The sequence below is a fragment of the Cylas formicarius genome, unplaced genomic scaffold (assembly GCF_029955315.1).
Source record: "Cylas formicarius isolate icCylForm1 unplaced genomic scaffold, icCylForm1.1 PGA_scaffold_6__28_contigs__length_40554024, whole genome shotgun sequence".
Lineage (NCBI taxonomy): Eukaryota > Metazoa > Arthropoda > Insecta > Coleoptera > Brentidae > Cylas > Cylas formicarius.
The window spans coordinates 1,015,608-1,033,813 of NW_026844347.1; positions in this window are offsets into that span (position 1 = coordinate 1,015,608).

Genomic DNA, 18,206 nt, shown 5'->3' on the forward strand with positions numbered 1-18,206 from the left:
TAATCCGCCTTCCATTAAGTCGATTTTATAATAATTTTTCAACAAATAATGACCCGATTCCACATAGAACAAAGGTAACCCGCGTGTAACATCCTTTTAGGAGCTTCGCCGATGCCGCTGTTCGAGTTCACTGCGCCGCAAGGTCCATCAAGGACGGGCCGGCCCCCTCGCCGCTTGGTTGCCAATAACTATTTGCGAATGAGTCGATTTCATAAAATATTACCGGTTCGCGATACTTTTTCAAGAGCGTCACGCATCAAATACTTTCCATCTCAGGATTTGTATTACCTACCCCCGTTTTGAGGGCAATTTTACAGGGTTGGGTTTTTTTATACAGCTGTCGACCAATCCAAACAAAACGATTGCCAATTTATACTGTCGTTTCGGTTAACGTACGATTTTTTAATTACTTCCGACGATTTAATAAAGTTTTGTAAATATTAAGATTGGAAATGAAACAACGTATTTAGAGTATTTTACTGAAATCGAAAATATTATACTTCGACCAGAAATATAATGCTTCTGCAACTTTGTCTACTGTTTATTATTCCAACAGAGCAGACTCTTACCCGTAACCATTCCAGGACCGTCCTAGGAATTTATCTGTCTACACTAACATGGGGGATATAAGTATGTTTTTTTTAATGCGATGCCCTGAATATTTTTTCCATTTTATTCTGCTTGTCTTCAGCTTCTCAAAAAAATGCATTATAAGCCATAATTTGTTGTGATTACTTGTCATTAATCCACTGCAAGAAGAGAAGAGGAAACGGTGCAGAATAGAACCTAACCTAACATGAGAAAGAGTGTTAATTTAAGATCAGTGTAGTCGTTATTAATAAAGTTATTTTAGTTTAATACATCCGTGTGTTCATAAATTCACAACAGGTTATGGGCCCAGAACCACGCAAGACGTTGGCTGGCGGAAGGTAGAAAGAGAAAATTTGAAAAAAATTTTCTTTTGATCACGTGTATTAAAATTGTAATGGCAAAATGAATACGTCGTCGGTGGTATTTCCACAATTAAATGCACAGAATTATAATAACTGGAGGTTTAGAGTTAAAGCATTTCTCGAGGAGAAACAGATTGAAGATACGTTGGAGAAAGAAGTATCAAATTTTGCTGAGGAAAAAGAAAAGACAAATTTTAAAATAAGGGATGCAAAGGCAAAGTCAATCATAGTGCAATGTGTAAGTGACAAACACCTTGATATAATTAAAGATTCAACTACAGCGAAGCATATGTTAAAAGCATTAGAATATGTATTTCAAAGGAAAAGTGTATTTTCGAAGTTGACTTTAAAGAAGAAGTTGCTAACAATAAAATGTAAAAGGAACGAAAAATTAGAGGATTATTTTTTGAAATTTGACTCTATAATACGAGAATTAGAAAGCATTGGGTCAAAAATCGAAGAATCGGATAAGGTGTGCCACTTACTTTTTAACACAGATGTAACAATGGATTTTGTCAAATCGAGATTGTTGGACGAAGAATTAAAAATGAAATCAAAAAATGGGAATAATAGTAGAAATGATAATGAAGTTACATTCAAAGCAAGCCAATATGTGTGTTATAAATGTGGCAAACAAGGTCACAAATTTTTTCCGTGTTTACAGAATAGGCATAGAGATAGAGGTAGATTTGCTACAAATTACAGAGGTTCACGCCGAGGTAATCGTAGGTATAGTGCGAATGCAAACACAAGTGAGCGGGCAAACGAAGTAAAAGAAAGTGATAAACAAGTTGCATTTATTGCATTAAATGGTGTGAGCTTGAATGACAACATAAACAGTTTTATTTTGGACTCTGGAGCTACTGAACATTTAGTGACAAGTGAACTGCAGGACTATATGACAGATATACAAGATTTAAAGACAGAAATAAAAATAGGTACGGCCAAGAGTGGTGAGACGTTGGTTGCAGAGAAAAAGGGAACGCTGAGTGGTATTTGTCAAGGTAAAGAAATAAAATTAGAAGCTCTAATAGTTAATGGTATGTCGCATAACTTAATTTCTATGTCAAAATTATTAACAAAAGGTTTTAAAATAATATTTGAAACTGATAAAACAGGTAGAAAACATGCAAAAATAATACACAACAATGCAACATTTTATTGTGAAAGTTTTAATAATTTATTTTTTATTGTTATAAATTTAAAAACTGAAAATTGCTATAAAGTAGTAAATGGTAATGCAGGAAATATTTGGCATAAGAGACTAGGACATTTAAATCGTTATGGTCTAAAACAGTTAAATTTACCTTATAGTGATGAAATTTGTAGTAATTGTGTTGAAGGTAAAAGTACTAGAAAAACTTTTTCTCAATGTACTAGAAAAACTACTCGGATTGGTCAACTTATTCATACAGATATTGCAGGGCCAGTGGCAACTCCATCTTTAGAAGGTCATAGGTACTTTCAGGTTTTACTTGATGACTATTCACATTTTTTGGTAGTCAAATTGTTAAAATCTAAAGATGAGGCTGCTCAAAACGTTATTGATTTTATTAAGCTAATAAAAACACAACAGGGTCAAAAAACACAAAAAATTAGATGTGATAATGGTGGTGAATTTTCATCAAATTATTTCAAACAGTATTGCAAAAATAAAGGTATTGAGATTGAGTATACGCTGCCATATAGCCCGCAACAGAACGGTAAGTCTGAGCGTATGAACCAAACTTTGTGAGATAAAGTAAGAACTAAATTTGCTGAAACAAATTTACCCAAACAGTTATGGGGAGAGGCAATCTTATGTTCAGCATACGAATTAAATCGGTCACCCACAAAAGCAAATAACAATTTATCAAAATTAAGAGTTTTTGGGAGTAAGGCATGGACAGTTGTTTTACCAAAAGCAAATAAATTAGAGAAACGTGCAAAATTGTGTATCATGACTGGATATGGTTTAAATGGATACAGGCTTTGGGATTTTGAGAAGAATGAGATTATATATTCAAGAAATGTTACATTTGATGAAAATCAGACAAATTACGATCAGTTAATAGAAGAAGTCAAAGACAAAAACATAGCGATGAAGAAAATAATAATAAGAGATGAAGAAAATTACAATAAAGAGACAGAAGCAGACGAAAGTGAAGTAGGTAGAATAAATGAATCAGAAGATGATAATGATGGAATAGAGTCAGAAAGTTTAAATGATAAAGACTGAAATGTAAGAAAAACTGAGACATCAAGACGTGGAAGAAAGATAAACACACCAAAACATCTTAGTGAGTATGAAATTTACTCAGCATATTGTTTGCTAACATCACAGAATGATCCAAAGAATTACGATGAGGCGATAAAAACAGTTGAATGGAAGGAAGTTATAAAAAAGGAATTACACTCGCATGAAAAAATGCAAACCTGGACTGAAATGCAATTACCAGAAGGTAAAACACCGATACAGACAAAATGGGTATTTCGAACAAAAGACGATGGCATAAAAAAAGGCTAGAATAGTGGCTAGAGGTTTCCAAATTAAGGAGAAGCATCTTTATGAACCAGTTTACTCTCCTGTAGCACGTATGGCAACAATAAGAGTTTTATTCTCCATAGCATTACAGAAAGATTGGAAAATAAAACAGTTAGATATTCCTACAGCTTTCTTAAATGGAAAATTAGAAACTGAGGTTTATGTATATCCACCTGAAGGTCTTCAAACAAAATCAACAGTTTTAAGATTAAATCGAGCTTTATATGGTCTCAAAGAGTCTCCAAAAGTTTGGAATGAAACTTTTAATAATTTTGCTATTGAAAACAATTTTCAAAGATCAAGACATGATTGCTGCTTGTACTGTGGTAAAAATAACTGGATATTATTATATGTGGACGACATGTTAGTAGTGAGAAAGAATGAAAACATTGAAGAAACAGTATTTTTACTAAAGAAACATTTTCAAGCAAAAGATATGGGAGAAGTCAAGAATTTCTTGGGGATGACAATAAACAGAAAGGAAGATCAAGGTAAACTAGAAATAAAGCAAACAAAATTTATTGAAAAACTATTGGAAAATTTTAACATGAAAGAATGTAGTGGAAAATCTACACCTATGGAACAAGGATTTCAATATAATGAAAATAGTGAGATTGTGAATGTTCCTTACAGGCAATTGATCGGAGGCCTGATGTACTTGTCAACAACTACACGACCTGATATAACATTTTCTGTTTCATATTTAAGTAGATTTCTGGACAAGCCAACAAATGATACTTGGAACGCAGGAAAACGAATATTACGTTATTTAAATACTACTAAATTTAAAGGATTAACTTTTGTGAAAAATGAATCAAACAATGACAAAGTAAAATTAAAAGCTTTTTCAGATTCAGATTGGGCATCAGATAAACATGATCGGAAGAGTGTAAGTGGTTGCTTAATTTTACTTGGTAACAACCCTGTATGCTGATTTTCAAAGAAACAGGGATGCGTTGCTCTTTCTATCGCCGAAGCGGAGTATGTTGCAGCAGCTGCTTTAAAAAGTAATGAGAATTCAAAAAGGGTTAAACACATAGATATAAAGAATCATTATTTAAAAGATTTAGTATTACACAAGAAAATATCTGTTGAATATGTACCAACTGAGGAAAATATAGCAGATATGTTAACAAAACCTTTAAGCAAGGATTTATTTGTAAAACTTAGAGATAAGTGTAATATTGTATAACACTGCAATTGTTTAGTCTTGTAATCACGATTTTCATTTATCCAAACATTTGTAAAACTTCAAATCGAGAAGGAGTGTTGTGATTACTTGTCATTAATCCACTGCAAGAAGAGAAGAGGAAACGGTGCAGAATAGAACCTAACCTAACATGAGAGAGAGTGTTAATTTAAGATCAGTGTATTCGTTATTAATAAAGTTATTTTAGTTTAATACATCCGTGTGTTCATAAATTCACAACATAATTAAGAAAAAAAACATCAAAAAGACTGCTGGAATTTTCACTCAAATGTAGCAGAGCAACATCAACAGAATGATCCAAAGAATTACGATGAGGCGATAAAAACAGTTGAATGGAAGGAAGTTATAAAAAAGGAATTACACTCGCATGAAAAAATGCAAACCTGGACTGAAATGCAATTACCAGAAGGTAAAACACCGATACAGACAAAATGGGTATTTCGAACAAAAGACGATGGATCAAAGAATTGTGGCAATATAGCTTGTAGTACTTGAAGATAATAATTTGCTTGAAAATTATAAAATTTTATTGACGTTCCTACTACGAAACAAGCGACATTAAATCGGAATCTCCCTCGTTGTTAAATATTCCAGCACTACTTATATAATATGATTACTCAGACCATATAATGGCACCATGAGAATTTGGGTTATTATTAATCTTTTGTAAAAACCATTGACAAAAAAAATTTCGTCAACCTTCTTATTTTCTGCATTGTAAACATTCAAGGCTTTTTGAAAGAGCCAAGATTTATTAAATTACCTTTAAGCGTACCCGTGTGGGGTTGCTAGTCCGCCATCCTAGACATAGGTGGTACCGAGGAAATAAAATACCAAACTAGCACCTGGAGAAGGGCAGCAGTTTCACCAGTACTAAAGCATGGTGTAGGAAGATAAACTTCTCAACGGTGTCATTTTGGACTCGAAAAACGCAGCCGAAACAGCCTCACCGGTTTTTGGCACTGCAGCGTAGAAAGGAAACGGAACTCCCACTAAGCTATTCTATTTCCAAATCATCTGGTTGATATTTTCCCATATTACATTTTGGGTGTTTGGGATATTAATTCTCTCATTATGTATGGGTCTCATTATTTTTGATTGGCTATTTTGCAGTTGATCTAGCGGGTGGCGGATCGTTGGATTCCCTTTAATAGTCAATCAAGTGATTACATTATTTCTTTGTTTTAAACACTGTGTTATGTGGAGTCTTTTAGTATGTCCGAGAAGTCTAATTATTTTTATTACGATTACGATCTCCGACTACATCTTGTGTCACTACTTAATATGACTTTAAATTTGTTATTGGCGACGATATTTCTTCAATTTAAAGATTTGCATAACGTCTTCAAAAAAATACAACATGGCAGTAAGTCAGCGGCTGCGTTATTGGTGAAAGGAGTCTGAAGGCTGCTATTCATAAAACATGCTCCACAGAGCTAAGAAGTGAAGGATACATAAGAAATTAGGGCAAATATTTTGTATATAAAATTTTCTCAAGAAGGTCTGGAGTTATGCGGAAAAACCACACAAAACACTTTTTGAAAAAACAGAAGTTATGGACGAACATAGTGACAACCGGTACATTAAAAATCGATGACTGTACAAAGGTCAAGAGAATCTAAATTAACCAATAACACTGGTTAAAATAAAAATAGAAAGTCCACCGGGCAAGCACAAGATTCCAAAAATTTCCCATAAAACGGCCCACGGCGTGTCCAAAATCGTCTAGGCGTTCGCAATGTCGCATGTACTTATTTGGCCAACGTGTGGGACTATGGCGAAGGCAGCGACTTTTGCTTTTTGTTGTCGTGAAAACAGTTTCTGCAATCTGTTATATAGCGTTACTCATGTATTTGAAAGAATACCTGTAATAATTGTACAGGCTGTCCCTGTTACTTTTAATAAATAACTTTATAAGTGTGGTGTGCCCAACCGGTAAATTGCATTTATATATGTTGTTAAAGGTTTAACTATAAAAAATTTTAAAATTTGGTATCACCTAACACCAAAATTCAGCTAACATATTTTAAAATGGCAATAGAACCGGCTACACAACGTGAATAATGATGGGGCGTGTTCCTTTATTTGAAGGTGCTTTTGTGACTTTTTCTGTAATGGAATCAATCCATCTTTTGGGTACTGCATTTTAATTTCCTGAAAGAAATTAAATTTCTTGTGCTATAATTATAAGCATTGGTTCCATCTTCTTCTAACTCGCTTTTTAGTTTATCCAAAGTAGGAACAATCTCCTTTTGACAAGGAGAATATATTTTCCTTCTTATCAAATTTTGTTGAATATTCACTTATAAGCGCTACTATAGTCCGAGTTTGATTTGGCACGGACGGAGCACAGCATTTTGCAGAACGGCACGGGTATCATTTTGTAACGTGCCCGTCAGAACTGACAAATCTAAAAGTTAAACTAGGGAGTAGAAAAGCTAGTTTTCCCTGAATCAAACGTATTTATTCAAAAACAAAAATTAAATATGATGGCTTTTCGGTCAACTCTGGTAAGCTTCTCGGAAAACTATGCTTGAAATCGGATTTGGCCGTTAACATTTATAAAAATAATTATTATTCATGAACAGGGTTTTTTAAATCACGCTTGTGCAAGCGCGAAATCTTTAAATCTCTTTATTGCAGCTTATTGTCCTGACTCCTCGGTCACTAGCTGCAGAGATGGTTTCTGTACCTTAACATTCTACGAACAATATTCCATTAATCAAAAGATTATCTGCAGTGGTTCGGACGTCATAAACTTTTAATTCTTTTACTAATTAATTTTTAATGATCTCTGACCAATCTGATCCAAACGTGCGTCTTTTTTTGCAACATCATTTGTTTTCATTTATAAAAAGTGCTTGTAATTTTTCTTTTTCGACATAATATAATAAAATAGTTGGACGCCAAAGGTGACAGCGTGTGTGCTTGAGTAGTATTTAGTAGAATTTAGATAATTTACGGATGAAGTCGTCTAATCCGCGGTGATTTTATTTCTAGATTGTTGATTTAAGACCTAATCACCGTCTGAGGCGGAGTAGTTCAGGTTAGTCTTGTTGTGGGCTTGCTTTTCCCTCCTTAGTACTTTGCCTATCCCACGTGTCTGCGTTTGCTTTCACCCGTGCTAATTTAGTGTAGGTTTTTTATGAGTTCACAGAGAGGGAATTCAACTCACATTTATAATATTATTTTCAAATAGAACATTACAAATACCCAGGCACGAGACCTTTTATTGTGCTTATTGAGGGCACATCCGGAAATGTCGCATCCATACACCCCGTTAGACTTTTGAGGGAACTAAGGAAAGCTAATGTAGCAGGAATATTGAAAATAACAAGGAAAGGGCGAAACAGGCTAGGCTTTGAATTTTTAACCAGCAAGGCTGCAAACGAGTTGATAGATTCCGGGTTAATAAAAAAGTTAGACATGTCAACATCCATCCCTATGGGTTTGATTTTGAGATCATCCCCGAAGACTTCATAATAGAAATCTTATCAGCCAGAAGAATGAACAAAAGGGTGACAATTGGGAACGCAAAAGAATACATTCCAATAGAGACATTAGTTTTAACATTCCAAGGGAAAAAATACCTGAAGTCGTGGGTGTTGAATATTACAAAGCAAAAGTTAACATACACGTAGGTCAGGTTTTACAGTGAAAGAATTGTTTAAGATATGGACATTTTGAGGCCTCGAAGCAGGATGTCCGGAAGATATCAGGAAGAACATTCGAAAACTAAATGTGACTCGGCAATCATAACATGTGCGCACTGTGAGGAAATTCACAGCTCGCTATCCAGAAACTGCGTCGAATATTCAAAACAAAGAAAAATCAAGGAAATTATGCCATCTGAAAATATACCTTTTTATATAAAGCACCAGATTTCCAAAACAAGGCGAACCAGTTACACAGAACTCTTCAAACAGCATGATTTACAATAAACATAATTTTATAAATAGGCAAGAACGTCAAGAGATGGCAAATTAGAATGCGACTATTCGGAAACATTCATACACAATAATAACCAAGAGCCCCAAAATGAAGCAAGAGGTCATACAACCGCCGCCTGTTGACACGAAGTCTCTAAGAGAAGGTATTTTCCCGGCAACCGCTTGAACGTGCACTCGGGGGAAGGCAAGGAAGTCAATTATTGATTATGTGGGAGAAAACAAGAGTGCAGAGGAAACTAATAACATGGAGACATAGAATTAGCCAAACATCGTTCAAGGATAACAAAACAATATACAGGGAAATAGACCATGTGACAAATAACTACGCTATGCAGTTTGAAGAGGACCGCGTATTTGTCATCACCAGAATCTTTAAGAGGAAACCGCCACTCAAGTGAATATGACTACTAGACAACAAACCAGTATTGTGAGCTGGAACATTAATGGTGTAAAACAAAAATTTAGAAGATTTGCAAAATCTTATTTGCCAACATCAAGCAGATGTAATTCATTAAAAAAAAACAAAACGCATTCACGGAGATTAGAAAAATTCCACATGAAGTCAGTTATTTGTCAAGATCGGGACGATGGTTATGGTGGCATAGCCTTTTTAATAAACAAAAATGTACCATTTATAGAAAAATCAGTTAACATCAACTTACCGAACAATTTCCAAGCACAAGCCATAGTAATTGAAAATACTTGTATAGTTAATGTCTATTGCTCCCCAAATGTAGTGCCATCAGTGCAAGATTTTTACAATCTCTTAGAATATTTCAAGGCGGACGTGATCATGGCAGGGGACTTTAATGCTCAACATAGAGTTTGGGGTTCTTCTAACACTAACCAATCAGGGAAAAACCTTTCAGATGCCTTAACAGCTTCTAATACATCAAAAGGAAATAGCTTGTAAAGACATAACATCATCACCAACTGTAGTTGCTAGATGAAAGGAATCAGCAGACCTTAAGGTAGATGGAATAGCTGAAAGGACTGGATGGACTCTATGTCGGACCACAGATACATCACCTTTGGGTTGGAGATGGGTGTTCGGGAACCCGTTAGATTTAGGAACCCCCGGGCAACAAACTGGGAACTCTATAGAGAGGAACTTGCTTGGCGCCTAGGGGGCTTACCAAGGAAACACCGCACAATGGAGGAGATTGACGAGGCCTCCGACCGAGTCAGCTCCGCTATGATGCGGGTGTTCGAGAATAGTTGCCCTGAGACAGAGGAGCATAGGGCGGGAAGGACTCCTTGGTGGAGCTCTTTCCTGGAGCGTCTCAGGAGGAAAGTGCGGAGGCTGTTCAATACAGTGAGGAGCAGCAGCCAAGGTGCGGACTGGGATCTCTATAGGGAGGTCAGCAGACAGTACAAAAAAGAACTACGGGCATCACAGAGGAGGGCCTGGAGGGGCTACTGCGACGGAGTAATGAATACCCCGGACGCGGCTAGGCTCCTTAGGGTACTCAGAAGTGACCCTGCGGGAAGACTGGGGGTGGTCCGCAGGACCGGCGGTGGCTACACAGCGGGACCAGCGGACACACTACAACAGCTGCTGAACACGCACTTCCCAGGGTCCGCTGATCCGGACACAGGGGGGAATATTGAAGCCGGGGGTCGTCTTGGAGGCGACTACGCCACGGCAAGGAGGGTGGTTACCCATAGTAGGCTGAGGTGGGCTATTGACAGCTTTGGCCCCTTCAAGTCGGCGGGCGGGGATGGAGTTTTTCCGGCTCTGCTGCAAAGGGACGGAGGTCTCCTGACCAGCCCGCTGATGGACCTGTTCAGGGCCTCCATTGCGAGGGGGTACGTGCCCGAGCTGTGGAGACACAGCAGGGTAGTGTTCATTCCCAAGGTAGGGAAGAGTGACTACACAGACCCGAAGTCGTACCGGCCTGTTTGCCTCACCAGCTTCATTATGAAGACTCTGGAGGGGCTGGTGGACCGGTATCTGAGGGACTGGGTGGAGCTGGAGGCCCCTTTAGAGCCAGCTCAGCATGCGTACCGAAGTGGCGGGTCTGTGGGCTCAGCTCTTCACCATCTGACTTCCAGGTTGGAGGAGGGTATGGGCTCGGGACGGCTGTCGGTGTGTGTGTTCGCTGACATCGAAGGGGCATTCAATAACACGGCCCTGTACTCGATCTGCAGGGCGGTGGAGAGTACTGGAGTGGCGACGGCCATTGTAAGGTGGATCCGTTCCATGCTAACCGACCGGAGGGTCGAGGCAAGACTGGGTGAGGAGCAGGTCTCCATCGGTTCATCACGGGGTTGTCCACAGGGCGGGGTCTTGTCCCCGTTCCTGTGGTGCCTAGTGGTGAACGAAATATTGCATATTCTGAGGGAAGAACACGGGGTCTATGCTCAGGCATATGCAGACGACCTTGTGATAATGACACAGGGGACGGACGTGAGGAGGATGCAGGGGCTCCTGAACGGGGCATTGGCAAGATTCTCACAATGCTGCCTGGACAGTAAGTTGGCTGTCAATCCTGGCAAGGTGGAGATGATCATCTTCACTAGAAAAAGGAAGATGGAGTGCAACCTCAACATTTAGATGGATGGGGTGCGTCTTTCTGCAAGCGGAAGTGTCAAGTACTTGGGCGTATGGTTGGACTCTAAGTTGACCTTCCAGGAACATATAAGATCAAGGACCAGGTCGGCCTTTGGAGCTCTGTGGGCGTGCCGGAGAGCGGTAGGAGGCACTTGGGGCCTGGGGCGGAAGATCATGCAGTGGATCTACGGTACCATGGTGGTGACTATGCTCACGCATGGGGCAGTGGCATGATGGCCGGGGACCAAAAGAGCGGGAGCAAGGCTAGTTCTTGACAAACTGCAGAGATTGGTTTGCCTCTGCATAACGGGCGCAATGAGAACGGCGCCCAGGAGGGCCCTAGAGGCTCTGGTGGGGTTGCCCTCTCTGGCGGATCGGGTGCAGATGGAGGCGGCCAGGACAGCTGTGAGGGAGGGAACCTTCAATCGGGGTGCGTACGACATTTTAGATTTAGACCTTTCTCTTTCCATCAAGGGAAGATTGGAGAGAGGGCAGAGTCGGCTCCTGGGATGGACTTGTCTGGTACACGGACGGGTCCAGAATGGAAGATCTGGCCGGAGCTGGAGCGTACTGCGAGACAACGGGATCGAGCTTGTCGGTCCCTCTGGGTCAGTACTGCACTGTGTTTCGGGCGGAAATTTTCGGTTTATTGATGGCGGCCAGAGAGGTGCTTCGGCTCAACCACGGAAGCAGGAGAGTCTTCTTCTGCACGGATAGTAGGACTGCACTCATGGCGCTGAAGTCAGTGCGTACGCGCTCTTTGGTGATGAAGGAGTGCAAAGGGGTACTGAGGAGAGAAAGGTCACGTTCGTCTGGGTCCCGGGTCACGCCGGTATCCGGGGCAATGAGGCAGCGGACGCCTTAGCCAGAGAGGGCTCATCGCATACGCATATAAGGCCAGAGCCCCGCTTGGGGATCGCCCCGTGTGTGAGGCGGGGAGCTCTCGAAGCCTGGGCGGGAGACCGGGCCGCGGGGGGCTGGAGAGTTGCTCCGGGAACGAGGCAGGCGAGGCTTATGATGGATGGGCCCGCCCTTCCTCGGACCAGGGAGCTGCTTAGACTGACCAGAAGGGAGTGTAGAGCACTAACAGGGGCCTACACAGGACATTGCAGGCTTAGGAGGCATCTTTGCTTGCTAGGCATTGGAGACGACCCGGAGTGTAGGTGGTGCATGGAAGGGGAGGAGACCCCGTATCATCTGCTCACCGAGTGCCCTGCCTTGACATGGGGAAGATTGGGAGTCTTCGGAACGGCCCTGATCGATCCGGACTCTGTGCACGGTATTGGACTAAAGGAGTTGCTGACCTTCTATAGGAGGGGCGGCATTCTGGACGCCCTCTAGAGCGGCCTGGGGGCACAACGGGCCCATCTGGGGGCCTAAGTGCTTGGACGCCCGCGAGGGCGCCCCACTTTAATACCACTACCAACACCAATAGCTGAAAGGAATCAGCAGACCTTAAGGTAGATGGAATAGCAAGTATGCCACACTTAAACTAGGAGCAAACAATTATCAGACAATTCCAGTTTGGTGGGATGCGACTTGTAATAAGCAAGTCGAAAAAAGAAGAGATGCATTCAAACGATATAAGAGCAATGCGACCAGTGAAAACTTTTTAGAATTCAAGAAAATAGCAGCTCAAATAATAAGGTTCCTAAGAAACAAAAAGAAAGAAGAATTTCATAACTTCTGCTGTGAAATAAACAGAGATACCCAAAAAAAGTGGTTAAGAATTTCTCCAAAAATTGCAACGAGAAAACTCGTCAGGTGGAAAAGAATATTAAATAACCTCACAACAAAAAAGATGGTCAAAGGAGATTCTAATCTCATTACATCAAAAAAGGGAATCGGCAGGGATTGATTAAATAACAAATAGTTTCCAAAAAAAATTAGCGAAAGCACAATTGGACAACTTAGCTAAAATTTTCAGCAAAATTTTATTTTCAGAGCATGAGATTCCTATGTACTGGAACACGTAAATTATTTGTCCCATTCTTAAACCTAGTAAAGACCCCCTGTTCCACAAAAGTTATAGGCCAATAACTTTAACTTCTTGCTTGAGTAAAACTTTGGAAAATATAGTCCGAGAAAGATTTGATCATCAAGTAGAAACAGAAAGCGTTCTAGACGACCTGCAGAATGGGTTTAGAAAGGGCAGAGGCATTATATGGAAAATTGCATGTACCTAGCAAGTGTAATTTACAATGCGTTTGCCGAAGGGGAGAAAGTTATTGCTGTGTTTGTGGACATCTCAGCAGCCTATGATAAAGTGAAACTGTCAACCTTGAGGAATTATCTTAAGCAGTTTAATATTAACCGGCGTTCAATAAATTTTGTTCAAAACATCCAGATAAATATCGGTCAAAACCCTACATACAGGCGAACTAATTGGACCAAGCTTTACCAAGAGAGGAATACCACAGGGCTCTCCGCTAAGTCCTTTATAGTTTAACCTCTTCACAAGCTCTTTAAAGGTGTTTAACTCAGGAGAAGCAAATTTATTTCAATACGCGGATGATGTAGTCATATTCGTGAAGGGCCGCAGTGAAGATGATTGCAAACGCAGAATCCAGACAATGTTAAACAGGTTTAACGCATGGACGGTAAACCACAGGATGGACATTTCAGTCCCGAAAACGAAGAGAATGATTTTCACAAAGAGACGACCACGTAATCTTCAGCGCGAGGTCATCCTAAACCAGTAAAAAGTTTAATGGATCAACCAGTACAAATATTTGAGTCATTTTCGATAGTCAAATGAAGTGGACAGCTAATATAGATCGTTGCCCCATCAAAGCGTCGCAGGGAGTAAACGTAATGAAAAGCCTAACTAGAGTTTGGTGGGGAGCCGACCGCAAGACCGTTTTAACAATCTATAAAGGACTCATCAGAACTCATTTAGAGTTTGCAGATACCAGCATATTCCGGACGTCTAAAGTCAACTTGCATAAGTTAAATAAGGTTCGATATCAGGCCTTAAAAGTAGCTACAGGTTGCATGAAGTCTTAGAGTTTTATTATCTGAAGTAGGACAGTCTCCATTGGACATTAGAAGAGTCTGGTTGTCGGCCAAGTTCACAGGAAAATCGATCTGAAGGACGAATATTAAAACCGCTCAACAAACCCTGACAATAATAACAGGAATAGACCAAATCCTTCAATTCAGAGATCAAATATATAAGGATGTGAAACTGCCATGCTACAGTTTTTCCTATGGCATGCAGATTAAAAGAATCGAATTTAAACATTCTAACCAGACTTTCTTCTATTAATAAACAATGACTTTTCACAATTTACTGTGGTATTCACGAACGCGTCTACAAACGCAGGACAGAATACGTGTGGCATTAGCACCTTTTGAGAGAATCCCCCAGTGAACATTGCAAGAAGCTAAGTGATTAGACTCCTATTTGCACTGCATAGACTCTCGCGATAAGAGAAGCTGTTAAAGTTTTAGCCCCTTCAACCTCCAAGCAAGTGATAATTTCAGACAGGCTGAGTGCTCTCCAAGCTATAGAAGGCACTGGGATCCTGAGATCCTCTAAGCACGAGATTGCAGATAATTTCACATAATCATTGTGAAATCAAGCTCGTGTGAGTGCCCAGCCCCACGGGAATTAGGTGTAACGAAAGAGAAGACAGGCTGGCGCAGCAAGGCTGCAATCACGATCAAGTCCAACAAGGAAACCTCATTTACTGTGATAGATTTTTCAAATGCATAAAAAGCAATCTATGGGAAAAATGGGATGAGATGTACCCAAATTTCCACAGGGAAAGGGGAAAGACTATTTCAAAATCCAATCAGCACCACAAAGAATTCCATGGTTTTATGCTTACGGAAAGCACTGTTGCACTCCGATTCATTTGCACAGGATTGGAATTACAGATAATCCTAACTGCGTTTGGAAAGAAGGAAATTTGAACCATATATTTTTTGGGTGTGTAATGAGGGAGCATCAATGTCAGAGAGCCTATGCCACAGCGTTGAAAAATTGCCATGGTCTCATAATCATTAAAGAGCTATCGAGAACCCCAACATCCAAAACATTAAACATATTATTAGAAATTCTTCAAACAGATGACATAAAGATATGAATATTTTTTATATATTATATTTATTATCCTAGTTGACTTGAATTCAGTAGTGTTCAGATTTCAACTTTAGTTACATATCTTGCTTTACCCATTGTCCACGACTTGTTCTCCTGTGTGCTAATGCTTTGGTCGCCGCAAAGCGAGAAGAATGTCTTTTTTGTTGTCCTGACCTTTATCCCTTGCCCTTTATCAGACACGTGACTAGACTATATAAGCATTGGACATCAGGATCCAGATGCATATTCGGTGCGCCTTCCATCAGAAAACCTATTTGGGCGACCGTCTAACCAGACAAGAGCTCATCATCATGAAGAAGAAGAAGACATAATATAATCATAATAAACCATAATACTTCCTGGCAGTCGCAACAGCGAAATTATGGTCGAAATCAGAACGAAGTGCTGGCGAATGCGCCGGTGGTCACGCTAATTTGTAAAATGTATAGTGGGTTATCTATATATCAATAGAGTAAGGAAACGATCCGGTCAGCCAACAAAATCGGACAGCCGCGCACCACGTGACGCACAATGCGTGTCTGGGCGCGAAATTGGCGGCCCACGTAGCAGGAGAATAGAACGGCTGCGGGTAATTTGTGCACGAATAAGCCGCGGTTGTCGAATTTATACCATCAAAAACTACAATAAACAGTAAGTATATTATACAAAATGCACTGAGAGCCGTTAAATTTGGTAAATTAAATTAATGAAATATAAAACTTAATTTTTATGACAAATATTATATGAATTTGATCGTCAGATGGAACTGAATACATGATTGGAGAGCTTTTGTATCTACTGTGCGGCTTTGGTCTCCTAATACGGCGAGTTCTACTTTGATAACTTGACGCACACAATCGACAGGTTCGCTTGAAGTGCATCTAGAATTATTTGGTGACTAGGAGAAGAAGCAAACTACACGTTTCGTTATTTATTCTTTATGTTCCCGTAGAAGTGTCGAAGAGATCACGTAATATATGGAAAACGGTGTACGTAATTAATTAATATGGTTATTTTTGTATATTGATTGATATTTGTTAATTTTTATAATGTTTATGCAAATAAATGGAAACAACCATGCCCCTAAAATTTTTAATACAGCCGTCGTCCGTGTCTATTTATTATGTTTATGTAGACACCAACGTGGACAGAATTGAGTCTGATGGAAGAAAAATAAATCAATAAACCAGATCGATGTAGCCCTCCTTGCGACCTCCCTGTTTTCCCCACGTTTAATTCTAGAACATCTCCACTTTTATTAAATTGACTTCAGGTCAGCTTTTTATGAATAAGAAAATTGTCTCATAATTCATAACTATGAGGGCTTACGTATCAGGATAGCAGGAGGGCCAGGAGTTTGCTTCCAAACGAATTTTGACAACCGGCTCCTATATGGGAGTGTCTCCCAGCGCTTTCGTTTTTAATTTGTTAAAAATTTGTCATGTGTGTCACAAATACAATGATGCCACTTTATCAGCAGGAGTGGCCTCTATATCATCAGGTTTTATTATTTTTTTTAGTCTTGATTTATTTTACAACTGTAATAGTAATTTTATGATGTACCTATCTATATGATAGAATGGATAAAGGCGCAAAAATATTAGTTTCATTTTTGATTTTAATGTGTTCACAGCAAGTCACAAAAGTTTAAAAAAAAATTGTTTACCTACCATATCACTTGATCATCTAATGGGGCAATTAAAAAAATGGCTATTTTTCCATTATCCTATTATCTCAACATGTATTTGATAACCCAAACCTTATTTCCGAAAAATATGAAAGCTAAATACTATCCAAAAAACTGTTGCAACATCCTTCGTAATCAAAAGTTTTATTTATCGACGTTTTTTAGGAACATGTTGATATGCGGTTTGGATTTTGAGCTACTAGAAGATTTTCAAAAGTTCGCACTTTAAGTAGCGGTTTATGACTTTTAATATCGGTAAAACTACTATAATAGGGCCGTTTTTACTATACCTTTAGTGGTTTTAAGTTAAATTCATCAAATATGATATGAACTTAATAATATTTAATCTGGTCGATGTCAGAAGATTCAATCTGATTTTTGACAACAATTAACACTTCCACGGCTAGTTCTGTGGAACTCCGATCCAAGGGAAACAACAAGGGAAAAATTGTTATGAGAGTACTGTAACAGCAAATTTTGCAATTGGTCAGTTCCTCTGCATTCGTGGCTAATCAGTCCAAGCACTCCATCCTAGACTTTGTTATATGCCACATGATTCCTTTCTACCTATTTATAACCAAATGGCATTTATAACAAAAATATTTATCAAAATAAATAAGAACTAAAAGTTCAGATTTAATTTCGTGAAAATCTGAACTTTTAGTTCTTATTTATTTTGATAAATGGATTTTCATCAAGTAAAAGCCTCCTCAGTTCAAAAATATTTATTTTTTATGAGAAGATGTTAACAATACTATTATTATAATTAAGAGTACATCTTGAAGCAGGCACGTCTCATAATATAACTCATTTTATTCAATTTAATAGTGAGAAACCTCAAACCTTTCTAATAGATCGCTCTATCAGTGCCGTAGCCGTATAGAAACCATTTACAAGTCCAAAAATTTTAGAAACTTTTTTGTGCGTTTTCAAGGTTATTATAAATTATTATAAACAATTACACTATCAGAAAAAAGTAGTGCAACATCTTCAAAAATAAGATATATTTAACACAAGTCCCAACATTATGATTATACATGCAAGGTATTGTATACAAATACAATACATTTGAGGACATTAAAGTAGGCTATGATTTATTGATGATCACAAACAAAAAAAATGAATTTATTTTGACATTAGTTTTAAATGCGTATTAACGACGCGTCAAAAATAGAGCAACATTTCTAAAATTTGTTCAAAAAAACGCTTTTAGTAAAAGTAAATGCAAAAATAACTCGTGT